The 22,024-nt window shown below is 31.2% G+C and overlaps 1 protein-coding gene and 1 long non-coding RNA gene across 3 annotated transcripts in view; both read left to right on the top strand.

The window, feature by feature from the left end:
- Positions 1–22,024, top strand: part of LOC126888614 (uncharacterized protein K02A2.6-like) — a 63,376-nt gene that overhangs the window by 7,347 nt on the left and 34,005 nt on the right. The gene's annotated exons all lie outside the window — the stretch shown is intronic.
- Positions 107–21,388, top strand: LOC126888744 (uncharacterized). Of its 2 annotated transcripts, XR_007699600.1 has the most exons (4): positions 107–1,728; positions 19,138–19,275; positions 19,997–20,154; positions 21,151–21,388. It is a non-coding gene; the product is annotated as an uncharacterized LOC126888744 (long non-coding RNA). The 2 variants fall into 2 exon arrangements; XR_007699599.1 differs by lacking the exon at positions 107–1,728 and having other exon boundaries at positions 16,886–19,275.

Genomic DNA, 22,024 nt, shown 5'->3' with positions numbered 1-22,024 from the left:
CTACATACATAAATTTTATTAATTATGTATTCTAAAATATAACGAAGTTGATAATCTATAAGGCTAATATTATACTTCCTATACATACAAAGTATTTTTAAGATATTTTAAAGGTATCTACTTATAAGTATGTGTTAAGAATGTACTTATAAGTATGTGTTAAGAATATTCGATAAAGGTATATTCTAAGAATAAACTTTTACGAATATTCCGAGATCCTACGTACACGAATATACTTAGTATATTCGGTACGAGAATATACTTTGAAGTATATGCAAAGAACATGAAATTTAGAATGTTTTTTAAGGTAGATGCTATGCTTGTACTACACATATACTAAAAAGAATATACTCCGACGAATGTTGGTAGTATATGCTTAGAACATGATGCGAACATCATTGTTATGTGGGAATTTGGAAAAATTTAGACACCTAATTCATAATTTGCTCTAAAAAATGAAAATATCTCGAAAACTAATAAATTTAGACAGAGAATATTATATATGATAGTAACATAAAATACACGGTTTCCATTTAAAACTACTGAGAAAATAGTGTACTTGTGTTTTGAGTCACCCTATATATTCGATATAATAAAAATTAACAATATTAACCATTCTTAAAAATTTTGACAATCAATAAAAATATGGCACCAATAAACCAACGCTGTTATATTTATTACAGGGACTTGAACTTGTTATTACGATTTTTATAGAAAATTGGTTATAACTTTGTAAATACCCTGTATAACATAGGTATAGGTAATAAACCTTTATATTTTTGTGATGGGGAAGTTAAGAACATTTCGAATATAAAATAAAATATAGAGTGTTCCATTTAAAAAAGCAAAAGTTTTGTCTGCCACTGTTATATCGAACACCCTATAACATTCCAACTAATTTTGTAATATAAAGCTCAAAGTTGGCTATGCTACTAACTTTTATTGCTATTTATTACTATAGCGGATCTACTGAGCTTATCACACTAATCAATCACCCTGTATATTTTATCTATATAGTAACTCACTGTAAATATCTTTCAACTCCTTTACTACATGTTCTAAATCATTACTAGCACTTTTCATACCATATGCAATGTTAGATAGATCTTTCATTGTGCTTACCCAAGTAGCAATTTTTCGACGCATTGGTTGTCAGTACAAACAAATGCACTGTCTACAACGTTGCCCGAGAGCATTTTCAGTTGTTTCGGCCAACGTTCCCTACCCCGACTGACATTACGATGTTACAACCCTGTAGTTATACCACAGTTATACGCAACTAATTTATTACCACTGTGACAACTACAACTACATATCACAGTTCAGTTTTTTCAACGTTTGCGGCAACTTCTAGAGGAGAAAAAGAATTTACTTTATAACCTTATTTTTTTCTTATTATTATATATTTTATTTTGATGGAAATTTTCGATTTATTTAACAACCTGTTTATTTGTTTTTTAGCTGGTTTCCATTCCATTGTTTTATCAATAATGGTAGATTTGAGATTTGATAACCTGAGATAATTTGATAATTTGAGATTTGTATCTGCTTTGGTAGACAGGGTTGCCAGGTCAGTTTTTACTCTTTCAGTAGTTTTGTTTTTACAAAATCAGTAGATTCTTTTTAGGCCATGTAAATACGGTAATACAGTGATATGCACATCCGTCCTAAATGTCCCAAGAGGAATTCCACAAAATTGGAAACCTAATTATTCCAAACCACCAACTGGTAATTACCATTTTTTAGCTAAAATCTACTAAATCAAAAACTAAAATATACTTAAGGATTTTTGGGATATATTTGGGATTTTTTATAATAAAAACAACAGCTAACTTAAGGGGATAGGCGCAAAATGTCGTCTGTTAAAATGTTCAATGTATTTTAAATGTTTTCATTTTTTGAGAATCCTTAGAAAACTAATATGTAAGTATTTTTTAAAAATTTAAACGCACAAAGAAACATTACGTTATTACCGAGGACCGACAGTCCCTGAAAACTTCTATAATGTTTATTTTAATACGTTACAGGGGTGAAAAAAAGAAAAAATTTAGTGTGACTTTTAATTCCAAAAATCTCGTTCAAAAGAAACGTTTTGGTTTTTCTAAATAATGCAGTCTTTCATTCTGCGTTTAAATTTTTCAAAAATACTTATTACAGTTTCCTCATGATTCGAAAAAAATGGATCAAATTCTGTTGAAATATACCAAAAATCTACTAAAAAATATTACCTACTAGAATTTTTTTAAAAATACCAAAAATCTACCAAAAAAGTAGAAATCTACTAAATGTGGCAACGCTGTTAATGAGAATGATACACTTTTGACACTGGTCACATGACCTCTGTCACCCAATAAGAGGGTGCGTTCTAAAATGGTTTTGATAGTCGGCGCGACCGGGTTTGGTTGGCGATTGGACTTCTAAGTTGTCTTATCCGTCTAAGGTTGGTAATAAGGTATTTTTTTAGTAATATCGGTAATATTGTTTAATGCGCCATTTTAGTTTTACTTGAGATTTTTGGGATGTAAAGAAAATGAAAACACAGAATATAAAAAATGCTGGCATTTTCTGATACCTTTAAAAGCACCATCAATACATTAAATTTATACAGAACATCTTTAACATAAATTTTGACTTTTATATTAAAATTTGATTTTTTAAATTTGCATATTTTTTATCAAAAATGTCATAAAAAGGAGCGCGTGTGTTTTTTAAAGGTGAAATATCGATATTTGACGGTAATCTGAGATGCGTTTATAAATTTCACACCAGGTAATAAGTCCTTTATGTATTTATATAAATTTAAATACCCAATACGATGTCAAAACAGTTTACTTGTTGGTTTTCGCATTCACCATACAGGTGTTAAAAATATAGGTAAAAAAACATAACTAGTCTGACTCCTTGAGCAACCATTGCACCCATTTTTATAGTCGCTTCAGTTGTCTTATGCAACGTTTACGAAGCGATGTTGCTTAAACAGGAGGTTGCCTAGGCAACGTCAAGACAACTCAAAAATCGTCCACCAAATCAGTGCAGAATAGGGTCGTCTTCTAGGCAATAACAACGTTGTAAGAAAACGTTGCCACGCGGTAGACAACGTTGTCGCGTCGACAAATTGCTACTTGGGTAATTTTCCAGTTGAACACAACATTTTTTGTTGAATTAACTTTTTGTTCCCACGGACATCCATTAAATTCTCGACAATGCTTTGTTCGTTAGAGTTTAGCTTACGGTTTGTTGGCAAATAATCGTACACCACCTAAAATGGAGAGGGTGATAAAATAACAAATCACCATTAAAAATAAAAAAAAACGCTGGATGGAAGGGCCGGGAACTTTATCGTACCGATCTATTATCGTTTATCGTACTAGATACTGGCATTCTATAAACATAACAAAGTTGCTCGTTGTTTGATATTTTAGATATATATGTATACTTAATTGCATCTATTTTCTTCTACAATACCTTTTATTATATATTGTTATTTCTATGTCCAAAAAGTTGGATGAGTTTAAAATAAATGGTATTTGAAAAAAATTAGATCAAATCATTTAGCGCATTTTTAAATTTTCCTAAATCTCTTCCTTTTTCTCCATGTAACTTGAAAACAATAAGAGATACAGTAATGACAGACCAACAAAAAAAAATTATCTAAAGTAGCGTTTCTAAAGAAACCCTACATATTTGTATAGTATCTTTTTTTCATATCTTTTATCATTTTCGAATTACATGGAGAAAGAGGAAGATTTTTAAGAAATTTTAAAAATGCGCCCTAATTTGATCTTATTTTTTTTTTTTTTCAAAAACCAGTCATTTTAAACCCGTCCAACTTTATGAACATAGAAATAACACTATAATAAAAGGTATTGTAGAAGAAAAACGATGCATTTAAATTTTGGTGGATGGGGGGTAAATAGGTAGGTATATACTTCTCAATTTTCCTTAAAATACATTAGTCATCAATTTTTTTGTACCATATCTCGCTTGGTTTGAACATAATCGACATTTAACGGTGCTCGTTTTAAACGCCTTTTTAAGCACTACAAAAGGTATTGGTAACATACACCTAAAATCTACGGTTCCTCTGTTATTTCAAGTTTAATACGCACCGATTTGAGCATGAAACCAAAAAACAAACTCGCTTTCCACCTGCCATATCTCTTTTTGTATTATAAAATAGAATATGAATATATATATATATATATATATATATATATATATATATATATATATATATATATATATATATATATATTTATCCCTTTTCAACGAAAACTTTTCGTTTATAAATTTGCAAAAGTCTGTGTGTTATTGCGTCGCCGCTCCTGCAATGCTTAGAGCAGATGTATCGATGGATTCTTATGTAGTTTTGTCTTCTGAATCCAAATCTGAAAACGGCATTTCGATATCTCAAACCGTCTTCGAGATAATCGACCTCGAAATCTAAAATGTGACGTCACAATCCGGTTATCTCCTACCAGGCACTAAACGTCAGCTGAAATCTTTGATTAGGAAGTAGGCTACTTTTTTTTAATCTGAATTTGTTAAGCAAAGCAAATGTTATTATTTATATTTGAGTTTGACACTTCGTTAATGTCAAAGTAAATTTTAAATTATTTAGCTATTAGGGAGTTTTTGTTGCTACGTAACGTACGCATCTCCGTATACGTAAAGCAACTAACGTGTCGTAGAGGATGAATGTTAAAATAGGTAGTTTTTGTAACTGCCTTAACGTAACGTAAAGCAAATCGTAAAGTCATTTTTAAATTCCGTTGACATTCAAAAAAATAAAACAATGTTCACACAATATACAATTAATATACAAATGTAAAAAGATAAATGAATGATGAAATTGTATGGTTTTAATTGCTTCTATTTAAATATAAAAATATTATTTTTCCTTAGGTTAAATTTTTTTTATTTTTGTTTATACCTACTTTTTAGTTGTAAATTATTGTATACCTACATCAGAATTCCAGTAGGTATAATGTAAATAGTTTGGTAATATTTATTTGAAAATTTTACTGAAACTAGGTCATTTGTTTATATAGTTATTAATTGTGGTGATCACTGTATTTCTTAAATTAATACAAGATTTGTTTGTTTTGCTTTATTAATAGACATCTTAAAAACAATAAAATTTTAAATCTATTATGAAGTTCCAATTTCCAATTACAAACACAGAATAATTTTACTCAAATAGACTAAACCAATAACCAATATAACCTTAAAATGTTTATAAACGGGTAGTACAAGGGTAGTACGCTGATGAAATGTTCATTTGGTAGGTAATCGGGCAAGATCCTCGTGTGCATTCGGTGACTTTCGGCTCGATAGGGATGCGTATGAACCTAACGTACCAGCCCGTAACCTTAAGGCGGCGCCAGATATGCGGTATTTGGCAAATACTGAACAAGTGCTTGCTAAATATCAAATTTTTGAGTGCTCATGAAAGTGTTCGTTAAACGGCAAGCACCTTGCACCACATATTCGAGATTTTTCGTATATCGAGCCACTGTGGGAACAGCAAATATATTCTAAACGAACAAACAAAGGTACATAATGGATAATGATACAGAGCTTCTTATAAATTCAGCTGCTTTTGTCATTATGTCTGGTGGAAGTTTATTATTAAATAGCAGAAAAAAAAGCAATTTGCATTCCATATTATGGGTTCATTTTCATATGCATCCAATAATTGTAAAATACTTTCATTGGTCCACTCCATATTTATTATTTTCAATATATTCTACACTCTGTGACAATAACTAAACTACTTTAATAAAAGTTATAAACTTTAATCTAACCTAAAAAACTTGCTTGTGTTTGCAAAAATATGTGGATGACACTAAAAATATTCAAATGGCGAATATTTGTTTACTTTGAAGTGTTGAAAAGACCGACAACGTACGGGAACACGACAAATATTCGACAAGCACTAAAATTGGTCAATGCCAAATAGCAAGCAACCCATCCACACTAATAGGCAAATAGCAAGCATTTGCTCGGTATTTGCCAAATACCGCATATCTGGCGCCGCCTTTAGGTAATGCGTATCTCGATACGGTAGTTCAACCATTAATGCGCAAGCGTATATGTCAAAAAGATGCGTTACGTTTACGTATTTGTGTGCACAAAAACTCCCTATTAATAAAATATAAATGACATTTTATAGTGAATTTAATTATTATAATAATATGTGTAATAAATGTATAAAAATACAATTTGAGTATATTTTTAAAGCAATAATACATATTATACTATATTAAAATGAATCAGTAGAAACGATTATATTTAAATTTGGTAAATTATCTATAACTCCACTCGACCAGCGACCAGCGCACACAACTCAAAAACACATGTACGCAAATACGGTTGCGTGAAGCGTGGCGCAAAGCAGTGGAATTTACGAGACTCGCTAGGTCTGTAGATCCAAGTAAAGTTCATCAGTAAAAAGTATCTTTATCATGTATGTATTATTTATTTTACAATATTGGAAAATTGTTATTTAAAATGTGGTTTGGAATAAAAAAAATATGTTCTGATATATGAAATTACATCCTTCTAATGGAAAAAAATATTTGACGAATTTTCTCAAATTATGGATACCAACATCATTTTCATTTATAACTCTTGTATTTTTAATTTCACGAAGAAAAGTTATTCTTCATAAAAATCTCTTCTTGGTCTAAGACTTATGATGCAACCATCATGAATCAAATTTTATTAATTTTATACGAGGTATGTAAAAAAATATGAATTTCGAGTAAAGTATCTTTATAGTTCACAACATTTAAATTAGAATGATGTACTTGCACATTAAAACATAATTTTTAATTCTAAACAGTTTTTCGTAATAGCAATTTTCTATATTATGAATTTAAATAGGTATATAAACAAAGTTTTCGTTATGATAATGCTCGCATTTTCAGCTTGTTACATATAAAATAGAAAAGGTGTCGTTTTTCAATGAAAATGGCCAACTTTCAATTATGCATAACTAAAAAAAAAAGTATAGAAGAGTTTTTGCTTAGAAATAGGTTCTCTAGCCACATCCGTGGTTATTTTGACCAACAAATTTTCCAGCCCGTTGGAGGGGTGGGAACCGCCCCCAAGATGAAAACGTCATAATATATATTATAGGGTAGACTTTGTTTCTTGAGCTATTTCCTACTTACTGTGAAAATATCAAGTAAATCGATAGTAGTGATGAAATTAGGAGCCAAATACCCTCATTGACTGCCCTATAAATGGTTTGCGATGATCACGATTATACAGTGTGAGAGAGGACATGCAAGATTAGAGCAAAACTTCTATTTACTGTAACATTTTGAGTTTTTGAGCTACAGCAACGAGTTTTATGTCATTAGAAAGGTAATTTTGCAATCTTCCAAAATATGTAAAAATATACAAGGAATGTCTAGAAAATTTAGATTTTTTTTTTATTTCCGATTCAACCGTAAGCCATATTTTGGGTAAAATTTATTATAACTCCCCTCCTATGGGCAGTTAAGTAATCTCTGACTAATGTCATTTAATTAACCGATAGGGCATCAATAATAAACAAATTCCTTGGAGGCATTTTTGAGAAAATCTAGTTCAAAGTTATGTCAAATTTTGACGCCTTAAATATACGCAAACCATAACTTTTTCTGAAAAACGATCATATTCTTCTTATAGCTCCATCTTTAGGCTATATAACGACCTTTTCAAATTAAATTTATCTTGGTACTCTGTCCCAAACTCTTTTTTAGGGTACTTAGGGCAGTTTGCACCGACTATTATATATATTAAGGCTAGCTTAAGATTAAGGCCCGCTTATAAAGTAAATATTTTCGCTACACCATATGTCAAACTCGATTTAAACCTCACTTAATTTAAGCCGCTAAATTCGGCGGCTTGAAACCTTAAATTAATTGAGGTTTAAATCGAGTTTGACATACGGTGAAACGAAAATATTTACTTTAAACGGGCCTCAATCTTAAGCTGGCCTTAATATAGTCGGTGCAAACGGCCCTTAATGGCCTTTCTATATTAGGGGCCGGTTGTTCGAACGCTAATCAACAATGATCATTATCAAATAATTAATTACTGTCAATGTCAACTTTGTTTGGGTTGTTAAAAACATAATTAATTACAATTCTGAGACTATAATCAATTAATATAACAATAATTATTAACATAATTAATAATAAATCTCATAATTGTAATTAATTATGTTTTCAGCATAGAGTTATATATTATTTTTGAGGCGTTCGAACAACCGGCCCTAAGTATAGTATTTTTACTACAAAAACGTTATTACGTAGGTCAAAATTTTTGACGTAAGAGAACTGTCAAAACATTAGAATGTGACTTTTCATTATTGCTATGTTTATTATAAACACGGCAATAATGAAAAGTCACATTCTAATGTTTTGACAGTTCTCTTACGTCAAAAATTTTGACCTACGTAATAACGTTTTTGTAGTAAAAATACTATAGTTAAATATTTAGATAGTTGACAAATACGTTTATTGTAAAATTAAATATATTTATTTAATTTTACATTAACTATTTTAAATATTAATAGTCTGGCAAATATTTGTACAAATATTGATTAATTATTTATTTTGACAACGGCACCCGATTTGGGCGTCGAAACGTTAATAAAATTATTTTTTTCATTTTAATTGTGGCTTATTTCCCATATAAATAATTAATCATAAAAATGCCACAAGGAAATAGCTTCAGAACAACACAAATATTGATGTTTATATAAATATATTCTGATGACAACTGTCAGTGTCAGATTTATCTAAAACGTCATGTAATGATTTGCGAAATTCTTAAAATCCTAGATGACGTCAAAATTAATGACGCACGAAAAAAAGGGTTTGGGACAGAGTATACCTTGATACCTGCCTTGAGGAAATGTGCCGAATGGGTGGACGGCCGTGTTGGGCGGCATTTTAAATTTTGAAATTTCAAATTCCGTATTTCTATTCACCTATCGATGAGCTACACTAAGTTTCATTCGTTTCGGCAAAAATTTGCAAAATAACCCCTCTATTTCGGCCCCCTTTGAGAGATTTATTTTAAAATTTAGTTTCTCGACAAAATTCCTTTAAACTTACTCATTCCGAATTTCATCGAAATCGGTCCAGTAGTTTTTGCTGACCGGTGGCGACATACATATGTAGGTACATACTTCCGACATGTTTTTTTATTTGTTTTTAGACTCAAGGCGACTCAAAACGTCGAGAAAAAGTAAAATCTGAATTTTTTTTGCACGATGCTATAGTACGATAAAGTAGAATACAAAAAAATATGCATATTACACTTACTTCTGACATTTCATGATTTTCATGTTTCTCCACTAATTGTTTAATTTGTAGAAAATCACCTGTCTTAGTAGCTCGTAGTTTGATTAGGGCTGGACAATTCATTTTGTAAGTTCTAAAACATAGGTAAATGAAACATACATTTAAGAAGTGTGAAGGGGTGTGCCGAAGATCAAATAATTATAGATAGGTGTATCGCTTAAATCAACTTAAATGCAGTCACAAATCAATAATAATAAAATTATTATGTCATTTTTTACCTCGTTTTACGGATGCCTTTTCCACGTCTTCTTACCGCACCACCATGAACGCAAATATATTGAATTTCGTAATATTTAAGGTCTTCCTTTAATTTACGATTTAAAATCTTTTCAGCTATCTTAATACTTCTGCTACCCTTAATAACGAATTTTTGTCTCTTATCTTTTTCATATTCTTTTAAAATGTTTTTAAACTCATCAAAAGAAGTAAATAATTGTCCACACTCCATAGTTATTTCAAAAACAAACACTAAACAAATAAAAATTAAGAAAACTCTTTACTAATCAATGTTAAAGTGTAAACACAACGCGGTTAGACGAGACAAATTATAACCTCGCTCTGAGACTCCCGGTACTTACCACACAGCATACACGCGGCTAAAATTAGCGTGTACGCAAAAAACCAGTCACAGTGCACGCTAAACAGTGACGTCACTGACTTGATGACGTTTCGCGTGTACCTAACTTTTTTATTTGCGTACACGTTAGCGTGTACCTAGTCACAGCGATTTTTTAGCTAACAATCAGATAAACATTTTTACTGACATAAAGATAAAAGATAAAGGCATACTGACACTGACAATGATGACAATTGACAAATTATAATGACACTCAGACTCAGTGATATAGAAGAAATCTTCACTCCAGGTGCATGGCGACATCTCAAAAAACGTATCATTACTAAAAATGACATTTAGTTTAGTATGACCTTGAGATACCTGCGTGAAACATCTAAAGAGAGTTAAGTGATCTGTGGAGGTAGGTGATCTGTGCACAAAATGCAAAACGTAGAGATTCTAGTACTCTCTGTTCTGTGTCACTATCGTTCGTTTGCTCTGATTGGTCGGGTACGATGTTAGGTTCTTCTGTTCTGTGTCACTATCGTTTGTTTGCTGTGATTGGTCGGGCACGATGTTAGGTTTACTGTAGTCTTATGACGTAGATATATTAATATTATGTGACACGTGACAGAAGCTCGAAACAAATGACAATCGATGAAAAGCCCTATTGAAAGGCATAGAGTTATATATTAGCATAGAGAGAGTGTCATTCAGAGCGAAGTGACGACACCATCTTTTTTCTTTGGATTAGTGCTGTTTCACTCTTACGCATAGTAAAGCTGATACAGTTGTCCTCCTCTTCCGTGCCTATATTCAGACTGAATGTCATCATAGATTTTCGATACAATGTGTTAGAAAGAGATGCAGCAAACCAGTCCATGAGATCTTGTCGTCAGGAAGCGCGGAAGGTAGGCTCCCTCTATGTTAATATATACCTCTATGTTGGAAGGATACTACAAATCTGGCCTCCACATAAGTGGTCTGTAGCTTGTACATGATAGGTGTGAAATTTTAAACATTCTTGCTGTTGATTGGATAGGAAGAGTGGCATAATCTCAGCGTTACCACATTTAGTAGATTTCTACTTTTTTGGTAGATTTTTGACATTTTTGTAAGAATTCTAGTAGGCAATATTTTTTAGTAGATTTTTGGTAGATTTCAAAATTTTGTTATGAATAAAATGAAATTTGCTTTTTTTAGTATTTATCACATTTTTAATTTAATTTTTAAGCTTTCGCTTTCTTGTTCCAAAAAAAGCTGACAACGTCGCTTTTCTTTCATCGTCATGAGCATGTGTGAAACAGGAAACAACCGGAAATGGCTTCCGACTTCCTTCCTCTTCCTTCGTCTTCGGCTCTTACTTACTTTACTTTTTACTTCCTTTCCAATTCCAATTTGTGCCTCCTGCTCGTCTGGGTTGTTTGTTAGTAAACATAAATATAAACATAACCTCTATTTGTTCAATATTATATTTATTTTGTGCTGTAAAATTATTGTGTAAGTGAAATTTACTTACATTAACAGTTTAAGAATGTTTTAATTAGAACTTTAGACATTAATTCCTGAAGTGGAATTTACTTACATTTGTAATTTACAATTTAAGATTTTTTAAATTATAGACAAAATAAAAATTTCATATGACAAATGACAGATGACTTTTACATGATGGCCGCTTTCGATTTTTAATCGGTAGTTGTCAATATTGAATAATTACTAAATCGGTAAAGTTTTGATTTGTTTTATATGGATATACATAATTACAAAATACCACTGAATTTCACTTTTTGACATAAATTTAATTATGTGATAATAACGTACATTTTGTACAATATTTTAATAATTAACAAAAAAAATTTCAAGTTTACCCGTTCACTCAAATAAATAATCGATTACTGCCATTACCGCTGTTGTTTTTATTATAAAAAAAATCATAAATTATTTATACAAATATGTTAATAAAGTTTTAGTATATTTTAGTTTTTTATTTAGTAGATTTTAGTTTTTGATTTAGTAGATTTTAGTAGATTTTGGCCAAACATGCAGTAGATTTCGTAAATAAAATGTGGCAACGCTGCATAATCTAGCCTCCATGCTAGGTACATCATAGCCTCCATACGGTACTTCCAATATTTAATATTTTATTTATTCAAGTGGACAATAAAGGTAAAACACAAACAACTTTTGTTTCTTACTTATTTATTTAAACAATAATGTGACATTTTACATAGAAATATGAGTAATTTGGATTAAATAAATGTTTACTTGTCGAATTTTTCCACCGTCTGCACGCAACAGCTGAACGGAGCCATTAGACCTAACAACAAAACGTGAAATAAAATGTGTATTTTAAAACTGTTGTTTAAACAGTACCTACAATCAGAAAAACTTACCTTTAAAAAGGTACATACTCGATTATGAAATAACAAAAATATCAAAAAACACGACTGAATATCAGCTTTTTATGGTGACACAAACACATCACATAACCGACCATTGACCATATAAAATAAGTGAACGACAACATGCCCCGCTAACTCTAATAAAAAACATGTAATCGTATTTATTTTCCTTCCGTTTAGTCAGAGGCGCTGATGTCGGCATTGTGATTGGTGGAACATGACTTTTGACAAATCCTGCGCTATCTGTGAATCTGTAATCTGTGTTCGTGTTCGTTCGTTCGTTGTCGTTCACTTATTTTATATGGTCGGTTATGTGATGTGTTTGGTGTTTGTGTTTAGTTTGTGTCACCATAAAAAGCTGATATTCAGTCGTGTTTTTTGATATTTTTGTTATTTCATAATCGAGTACCTTTTTAAAGGTAAGTTTTTCTGATTGTAGGTACTGTTTATCCAACAGTTTTAAAATACACATTTTATTTCGCGTTTTGTTGTTGGGTCTAATAGCCGATCAGCTGTTGTGTGCAGCCGATAAATTCAACAAGTAAACATATATTTAATCGAAATTAAATACTCATATTTCTATGTAAAATGTCATATTATTGTATAAATAAATAATTAAGAAACAAAAGTTGTTTGTGTTTTACCTTTATTTTCCACTTGAATAAAATAATATTAAATATTGGAAGTACCGTATGGAGGCTATGGTGTACCTAGCGTGGAGGCTAGATAACGCTACCCTTCCTATCCAATCAACAGCAAGAACGTTTATAATTTCACACCTATCATGTCGAAGCTACAGACCACTTATGTGGAGGCCAGATTTGTAGTATCCTTCCAATTTTCCAGGTGCTGAAATACGTGACATATTTTTTGAAGGGTAAGATCGCATTCTACCAAATCACACAACACTTTTTTCTATGAACGACAACGAACGAACGAACACGAACACGATTACAGATTCACAGATAGCGCAGGATTTGTCAAAAGTCATGTTCCACCAATCACAAGGCCGACATCAGCGCCTCTGACTAAATGGAAGGAAAATAAATACGATTACATGTTTTTTATTAGAGTGAGCGGGGCATGACTGTGAACACAAGTGTGACCATATATTTTTTAGAGAATCTACCAACAATAAGGTCGAAAATCTACTAAAAACTACCAAATGATACTGCGCATGCGCCATTGCAAAAATGGTTTATGCTATCTGACGCGAGACCTAATATTAGCGTCCCCTATTACAAATGCGCGGTTTAAAGGTTTAAATGTTAAATTGGTATTATAGATCATAGATGTCATGAATATTTATTACTTATTTTCTGTTTTTTTTTCTTATTATTTTTACTAAGAAACCAGGAATTTTGACAATTTCCTTTGGAATCTAATCTGGAATTTACTCACAGATGTCTCTGTCTGTAAAAACTACTAGAATCTACTAAAGACTTTTTCCCTACTAAAGATTGTTAATTTACATCGAAAATCTACTAAAAAAGTAGTTTTCTACTAAATATGGTCACACAAGTGAACACACTTAGATCTACACACCGGGCGCGTCTCGTAAATTGCACGACTTCGCGCAATCGTACTTGAGACACTGTGTCAGGTGAGGTGTTTGAAAATTTGAGTACTGTAAAGCCGGGTCCAGACACGTGTAATGTAATGCGTAACGTAACGTGTAATGAAACGCGAATTCTGCGTTTGGACGGCACTGCGAGCATTACATGTACCATTCGCGCTGGAGCTCGCCGGGACCCGGCGCCAGTCGGTTTTTTCGTGAACACAAAGGCGCTCGCAGCACTCGTTTGGACGGAGTTTGTGAAAGTTGTACCGTTTGGACGTGTGGCGAGCAATCGCTTAACGAATCTACCCAAGGGCGCCCATATAAAAATTTTTAGGGGGGGCCAAACGTGAAGATGTTGTACATTACATTTTGTATATTTCGGATGACAATATATACAGTAGACTCTCTCGAGGTACATTAGGTGTCCCATGAAATTCCTATTGAACTATAACGCTCTATAACGAGGCATATTTGGTTATAACGAGGAAAATTTAAATCGAAGAATACTTGTCTTTACCTGTTTTTAGCGTTGTAATGGTCATAAATAAATAAATGCCCCAACTACCTGTACATAGAAATGCCCAACATCTGTCTTATTATCGAGGCCAGTGCTATAATAAACTCGGCCACCTGTAATAAACATCTGCCTGTTTATCGACCGATATTGAATACTATAGGAAATTTACAATTTATGGCGGCGAAGTCTCATTGTTCACTGTTCAGGTTGACCATCGACACATAATAAACTACGTAAGAGGCATCAAAAGATTTCAATATTATTATTGTTTGATATAATGAGATCCGCTTATAACGAGATAATTAATTCACCATTTCAGTTCTCGTGATAGAGGGAGTCTACTGTAGTTTAAACCACCTAAAAAACCTAGTTTGAACCCTGTTGTGAGGAATTATTCATACATTTAAACACTAGACCAAGTTTTTAAATGGAAATGTCATGGGTACCACAAAAGTTGAGCCTCTCTTTAAAACCCGTTTGAAAAGAATACAATGCTTGCAAAGCCTTCCCTTCAACTTTGGCGAGCAGACTAACCAAGAGTATGTGTCGAACCAAGTTTTTACTTTAAAATCTTAAAAAGGAGCCCCCTTTATTTTTGCAGATATAGAATCCTTATGAAAAATAAGGCACACATATTCCAAACATTTTTAGAATTGTTGATAGATGGCGCAAATAAATCGCATTTTCCGAATATAGCGCCATCCGTCAACAATTCTAAAAAAGTTCAAATAAATGTTACTTATTTTTTGAGGAGGAAACTCAATCTGCAAGAAAAAACGGGGGTTCCTATTTAAGATTTTAAAGTTAACTCTCACCCCATCTCCAGAGTGTGGAATGAAAAATCCTGTTTGGTGTCATTCTATAGATTTTTGAAAAATATTAAACACGTGTTTTTTAGTTTTATTTGGAAGTACATATATTTCTCGAGATATTAGACCGTTTCTATAATTTTGCTGTGGTATCACGATATACCGTTTTTTCCGATTATAGCGCTATCTACCTATCCACAATTCGCAAAATGGCTCGAATAAAATTTGCTTATTTTTACAAGGAAAATCCAAATCTGCAACAAAAATTAGGGGTTCCATTTAAGATTTTAAAGTTACCCCCCGCTCCACACCCAGGGATTGAAGTGGTGGACTTGTTTAGTGTCATCGCATAGATTTTTGAAAATTATTGAACACGTATTTTTCAGTTTTTCGATCCGATGTTTATTTCGCGAATTATTCGGCCTTTCCGCTACTTTAGGGACACCCTGTATATAACACTCATTCATCATGAAAGATCACCTGTTTTTCATTTAAATAAAATTGTTCTGTTCATCATAATGCACAATTTAAAAATAATCTACTTACTAAAAAAATACTTTTGCAAACTAAAATTTGACTACCTATGTTCAATAAATTTTAAAAATTATTTTTCAGTATGAATTTTTTCAAAATATAAAATATAATTACTTTATACCAGTTGTTAAAGACAAATGGCTCATTAGTGATTATCGATCAGAGATCGGAATTCTTGCTGATATGGTTTTTTTGCAGTATAAATGATTCATTTAATTTATAATTTTGGGTGTCGATTACAGTGTATATGTTTCCCACGCCTCTAATATCTGTCAATGTTTTCGTTAGTAGCATACCGTGATTGTGGGAAATGTGTATTATGCACATTCCATACAGACCACTGTCGCAGACACAAAGATTTTCTGTTAAACTATTAATAACTACCCAATATGTGAATTTTTTTTATTAATAAATATGTTGTTTCCAATTTATCTCTCAAAATTATCCAATAATGTTTTGACAAAAATGCGTTTATGTAATATAAATTTAATTTTTTTCTTTCCCGAAAAGCTAGGGGGGGGGCCACGGCCCCCCCTGCCCGTGTGTATGGGCGCCTATGAATCTACCTGCTTATATACCAACAAAACCCCGGTATTTGGGATCCAAAAAGTTTTTTCGAGAGTAAATAACTAATTCTGCTGTATGTATTTTAATAGGAAAATATGTACCTACATAAAATGCTTCATATCTACATATCGCATGCATTTCATGTTTATTAATAGATGCGTGCACAGAAAACGTAATTTGGTTTTTTAATAAAATAGGTTACATTGCTGTATCATTGACATAAAAAGGCCTAAAACCATATAAATATATATGTATGTATGTACATACTATATAGTATGTACACTTCGCGTCAAAAAAAACTGGTACACTTTTTTTCCCAATGTAAACCTGTGTTCAGATTGGACACAATGGCTCGTGAATCACGGCGTTGTTGCCAGCACAGATAATGGAATTGCACTAAATCTAAATACAAAAAATAACGTTCAAAAATCATGGTGGTGAATCGTAAAACGGGCCATAGGTAACTCAATGTAAAATTATAAACTGTTAAATTCCTGCTTCCCTAATCATTTTATAACAAAAGTCATGAGAAGCTATTTGTAGAGGATTAAAGTCTATATTAAAAACAAAAGCTAAAATTGTTCTAGGATTTAAACACATTCCAGCATTTTGAAAAATACCTACATTTGCCACAGTAGGTATGTGTGTAAAAGTTAGGCCCACGTTATTATTTACCTGATTGTTCGCACACTATTGACTGAATAAAACATCTTTATTATTATTACTTTCTCCTCAATTGAGGCTATCTTATCAATTTTATTATTTTTTAAACAAGAAATGATAAAATAAAAATTTTGACAGTTCAAATTGTCAATATTTATAATAACTTCACTGTGGTACATAACATTATGGTAATGTGTGTGGCCTAACTTTGGCGTATTTCTGTGAAAAATTATTATATTTTTACAAAATTTTGGAATATGTTTAATTCGTAGAACAATTTTAACGGTTGTTTTCAATACAGATTTCAATCCTTTAGAAATGTGTTTTGATATAAAATAATTAGGGAAGCAGGAATTCTACAGTTTAAAATTTTACATTGAACATGGCCCGTTTTCCAATTCACCATTCGGTATAAAAATTTTAGACAGGTATTATTTTTACCATTAACAACAAAAAACCTTATCTAATAAATTTAATATCCAGAGAGACGGTTGAGTTAAATGAGTTGAGTTTTGAATGAAATATTTGCAATTAAACATCATTAAATGTTCTCTTTATTTCCCCCTGTAACTTCTTAAAATGAACATAGAAGTTTTCAGGGACTTTCGGCCCTCAGTAATAATGTAATCTTTCATTCTGCGTTTAAATTTTTCAAAAATATTCATTATATTTCTCATGATTTGAAAAAAATGAATACATTTAATAAAACACATTGAACATTTTGACAGGCGACATTTTCCACCTATGTCTTTAATATTTCAGCAGTTTCGAATTTTATTGTAATACATGATATTTAAGTTCCACACTTTTTCACTGTTAAAGTTATTCATTTTGTATTAATTTCAAATTTTAAATTTTCCAGTGTGTTTTATTTATTAGTATCCTACAACTCTAAAAGAGTTTTGTGCTACACTTTACGAGAAACCCTTCACACTTCTCGATTTTAAATTAAACTATGTCTCGATTAAATCATGTCTAGAGTTATTATCTGTCATTCATGTCATATCTGTCATAAATTATAATAGAACACGAATTTATTTATGGGTACTTAATGAGATGATGGAACATTACAAAATTAATAAGAGAATTTTTTAGGATGCATGTTTAAATAAATGTGACTGACTAATCAAGATTGCTCGATGTTGTTTTAATTTTTAGTAAACCTACTAAAAACTTGCGATCTGCCGCACAGCCCTGCTTTTAGCTGGTTTGATATAATATTTTAGTTGGACTGGCAACGTTGCCTAGAAATAAGAATGACATATGTGACAAGACCAATTTACACAACTAGAAAAACACGATTTTCGGTTATAAGACTTGTACCAGTTTTTTTGACGCGAAGTGTACATCGTATGTGCTATTATCATTATTATAATTATATTTAGTACATTTATTTCTACTAGCCACTAATGATCGGTTATTAGAATATCCCAGTTATAGTATTATTTTTGATTGGCACGAAGGCTATAAAACAGTATTGCTACCTGAGAACTATTATACCCTAACAACACACAACATTCCAGGAATGTACTACCAAAGTTCTATCAATATTTGAATGTCCTGGACATTTAGGGAACATTCGGTGAACATCTGTTTAAATTATTCCTGGAATGTTACCATAAGACATTCTGTGAACATACTACCAATGTTCCTATATTTTAAGTTGCGAAATAATACATACGTGTAACAGATACAACATTACTTATAACATACCAGACAAACTAAGTGACATTTTAGGCCTACAGTGCAATAATATGTCAAATTTAAAGAGTTTCCCAAGTTCAATTAATACAATATTATAAACATACAAATGTAATAAAAATTATTGGTCGCGAATATTCAATTTGGAATGCGATTTTGTTAATAAAAAAAATACTTATAACTTATGCAAAACCCAAGATGCATTATATTTATTTCTTTTGCGTTCATTTTCAAATTCGCCGTGCATATATTTTTGTGCATGGCGCTTGAGAGGGCATCACGTGCCAAAAAGCGACCAACCAACGACCTCGCTTCGGCCATCTTGGCATCTTCATCTTGGCCTTGGCCACCTTGCCCGGCCTTGCCTTGCTGTGAATCGTTGTTTGTATTATTTGTGCTTTTTAAGAATATTTTTTTAATTCAGATACTTTTATAATAGCTTTAATAGTATTATTAACATAGTGCATAAAATGGTGTCCTGTTTTTAACGCAGTTGGAGTAGCAGAAACAAATGTAGATAAAAAAATCTGCAGGAATAACGTTTCAATTATTATGACAGAAGCTCGAAACAAATGACTGAATGAAAAGCCCTATTAAAAGGTTAGTATGCAAATATGTAAACGAAGGCATGCCCTGTATTTCAGAAAATAAATTAATACTATTAATACCCTAATAATACTATTCATAAAAAATCTTTTAAGTAATGTAGATATAACAAAGTGAATAAAAGGCATAAATCAGAAGAATTATTATTTTATTTTATAAGTTAATAATTGGTCATATCCATTTATTATTTTAATAATAATTGTGAATAAGCCACAAACTTCGCTTATTCCTAACTAAAATAGTAAATAGAGATAATAACAAAAGGATTTGTAAAACTAAAATAATTCTTTTTGCGTTTTTGCTGATGTATGCCTTTATAAATAGGATGGTAGACCACACACTATAATATGCAGTACCAACTAATGAATACACAGAATATTATAGTCGATTTGCTAAACTCAGTCTCAGTACTACCGAGTCTCAGACACAACTGGCTAGTGATTTTAGTAAATAATTTTGCCAATTTGGTAAAATTGGCAAAAAAAAATAATAACTAAATAGTTAATTACTGTAATTTTGGCAAAATTGGCCAAAAACAAAAAAAATTACCTACTAAAATCACTAGCCAGTTGTGTCTGAGTTTGGGGAACCGACTATACTAATAAACAATTTCTAAGCTGTTTTATAATATTTTGTGAGTTCATTAATCATATTTTTTATTTAAAACTAAAATTTGTTAATAATGCTTAGTAATGCATATATTTTGTATTTTTAGCTTTCCAGAAGATCCTGCGAAGAAGACATGAAGTATAGATCAGATTTGTTAATAGAGGAGTATGTTCAAAACACTTTTTAGAAAAAGATATTGACAGAACTTCACTTTCATCTGTTCGTTTGAGAGACTGTGCTGTTCCAATAGCTTATGTCACACAGGTATATGCATAACCTAATTAATAATATAGTCCGTACAATATAAGATACTGTTGTAATTCATTATCTACATCAGAGATCTAAGTTGACATTGTTGCCCAACTACAAAAAATTTTTGAATTCATTTTAAGTCAAATATATCACATAATTATTGCGAATTAGATTATACAACAAAACAGATTAATAGTCAATGTAAATAAATAAAAACATCAGAAATAGAAAACAAGAATTAAGGTATAATCTTATGTTACAGTTATTAAGGTACCAAGGGTATTATAAGGATAATTACGCTTGAGGTCAATGGTGTTTTTAACAAGGGCCTTCGGCCTGAGGGATATACGTTGACCGAAAGCGTTATTATTATAATACCTGTGGTGCCTTCAACGTTTAATGTCCGACTAAATTATTCTTTATATGCGAAAAATTTGAATGAATTTTGAATTGATTAGTTTTTAAATAAGTACATTTACCAGTAACAGTAGTAACGTAATTGTGGTAACCATAGTTTTACTTAGGTTGATATTTGTCAACTTGACAGTATCTAAGTCGTTATTTAAATTTAATGCCCAAGGGCGTTAAATCGTACTTAACAGACTTCGAAATGTTATTATTTGTCAAATAATGTACCAGTAGGACATTAAAGTAAATAATAAAAACAATAAATATAATGAATACTAAATACTTATTTGTTTGTGAAAAATCTATTTCTTTGTGGCTTTTTTGTAATTAACTATTCTAATGGGGAAATAAGCCACAATTTACTTGAAAAAATAATTTTATTAAGGTTTCTACTTCCACATCGGATGTCGTTGTCAAAATACAAAATGTTCATTATTATTATTTTATTTATTAAATATTATTTATTATTTATTTAAATATTATTTAATATTTATTTTTTTATTATTATTATTTATGCGTATTATTACCTGTAAATAATATTTCTTCTGATTGTTAATTGTAAAGGATAGAAAAATTACCTTTTATTTTATTTTCTTTTAGAATCAGCTGAGAGAAGTGGTCTACAAAAAACCAGAAAGGAAACGGAATATGTGGCTACGAAAAGCAAAAGAAAGGTTTACAAAGCAAATGTGACACATTTTTTTATAATATTTAGGAATGTCAGTAAATTACATTAAAAAATGTATGTAAAGATTTTTTGCAATAAAAATGTTTATATTTATCAAGGATGTATTATTTGGTATGGCCACATATCGTCAGTGATGTGACAATACCTCCTATCTGTTTTTTTTAAAGAGATTTGTAAGATAGACTAAAAACTTGTTTCAGCCACCTCCTGTTTTCACATATTTTTTGACTTGTTTGCAGTAAATTCAACTATCTATTTACTACAAAAAAAGTCAGAATACGTACGAAAACAGAAAGTGACCTTAAAAAATGTTTTTCGTCTCCTGCAAACCTCATGAAAAAACATATAGGAGGTATTGTCACATTACTGACGATATATTTCAGTGAATGTCTAAAAAATATACTGTGAATGTTCAAAGAACGTTCGTAGACATTCATGGAATGTTCTAACAAGACATTCAGTCTAAAAATATACTGTGAATGTCCAAAGAACATTCATGGAATGTTCCAACAAGACATTCAGTCTAAAAAATAGACTGTGAATGTCCAAAGAACATTCGTAGACATTCATGGAATGTTCCAACAGAACATTCTAAGAATATTTAAAATGCTGACAGCACTTTCCTGGGACTTTCCAGGGACATTCGTGTGCATTTGGGGACATTCCAGGAATGTTTTCAATGTCCTGTGTGTACATTCTAGGAACATTCATGGAATGTTTTGTGTTATTAGGGTAAATGAGCAGTGGAGCAATGTACAAATGTACAGGAAATAAAGTGGCGCATAG

The sequence above is a fragment of the Diabrotica virgifera genome, chromosome 7 (genome assembly GCF_917563875.1).
Source record: "Diabrotica virgifera virgifera chromosome 7, PGI_DIABVI_V3a".
In the NCBI taxonomy this organism is placed as follows: domain Eukaryota; kingdom Metazoa; phylum Arthropoda; class Insecta; order Coleoptera; family Chrysomelidae; genus Diabrotica; species Diabrotica virgifera.
This window is presented reverse-complemented; position numbering and strand designations above follow the sequence as displayed.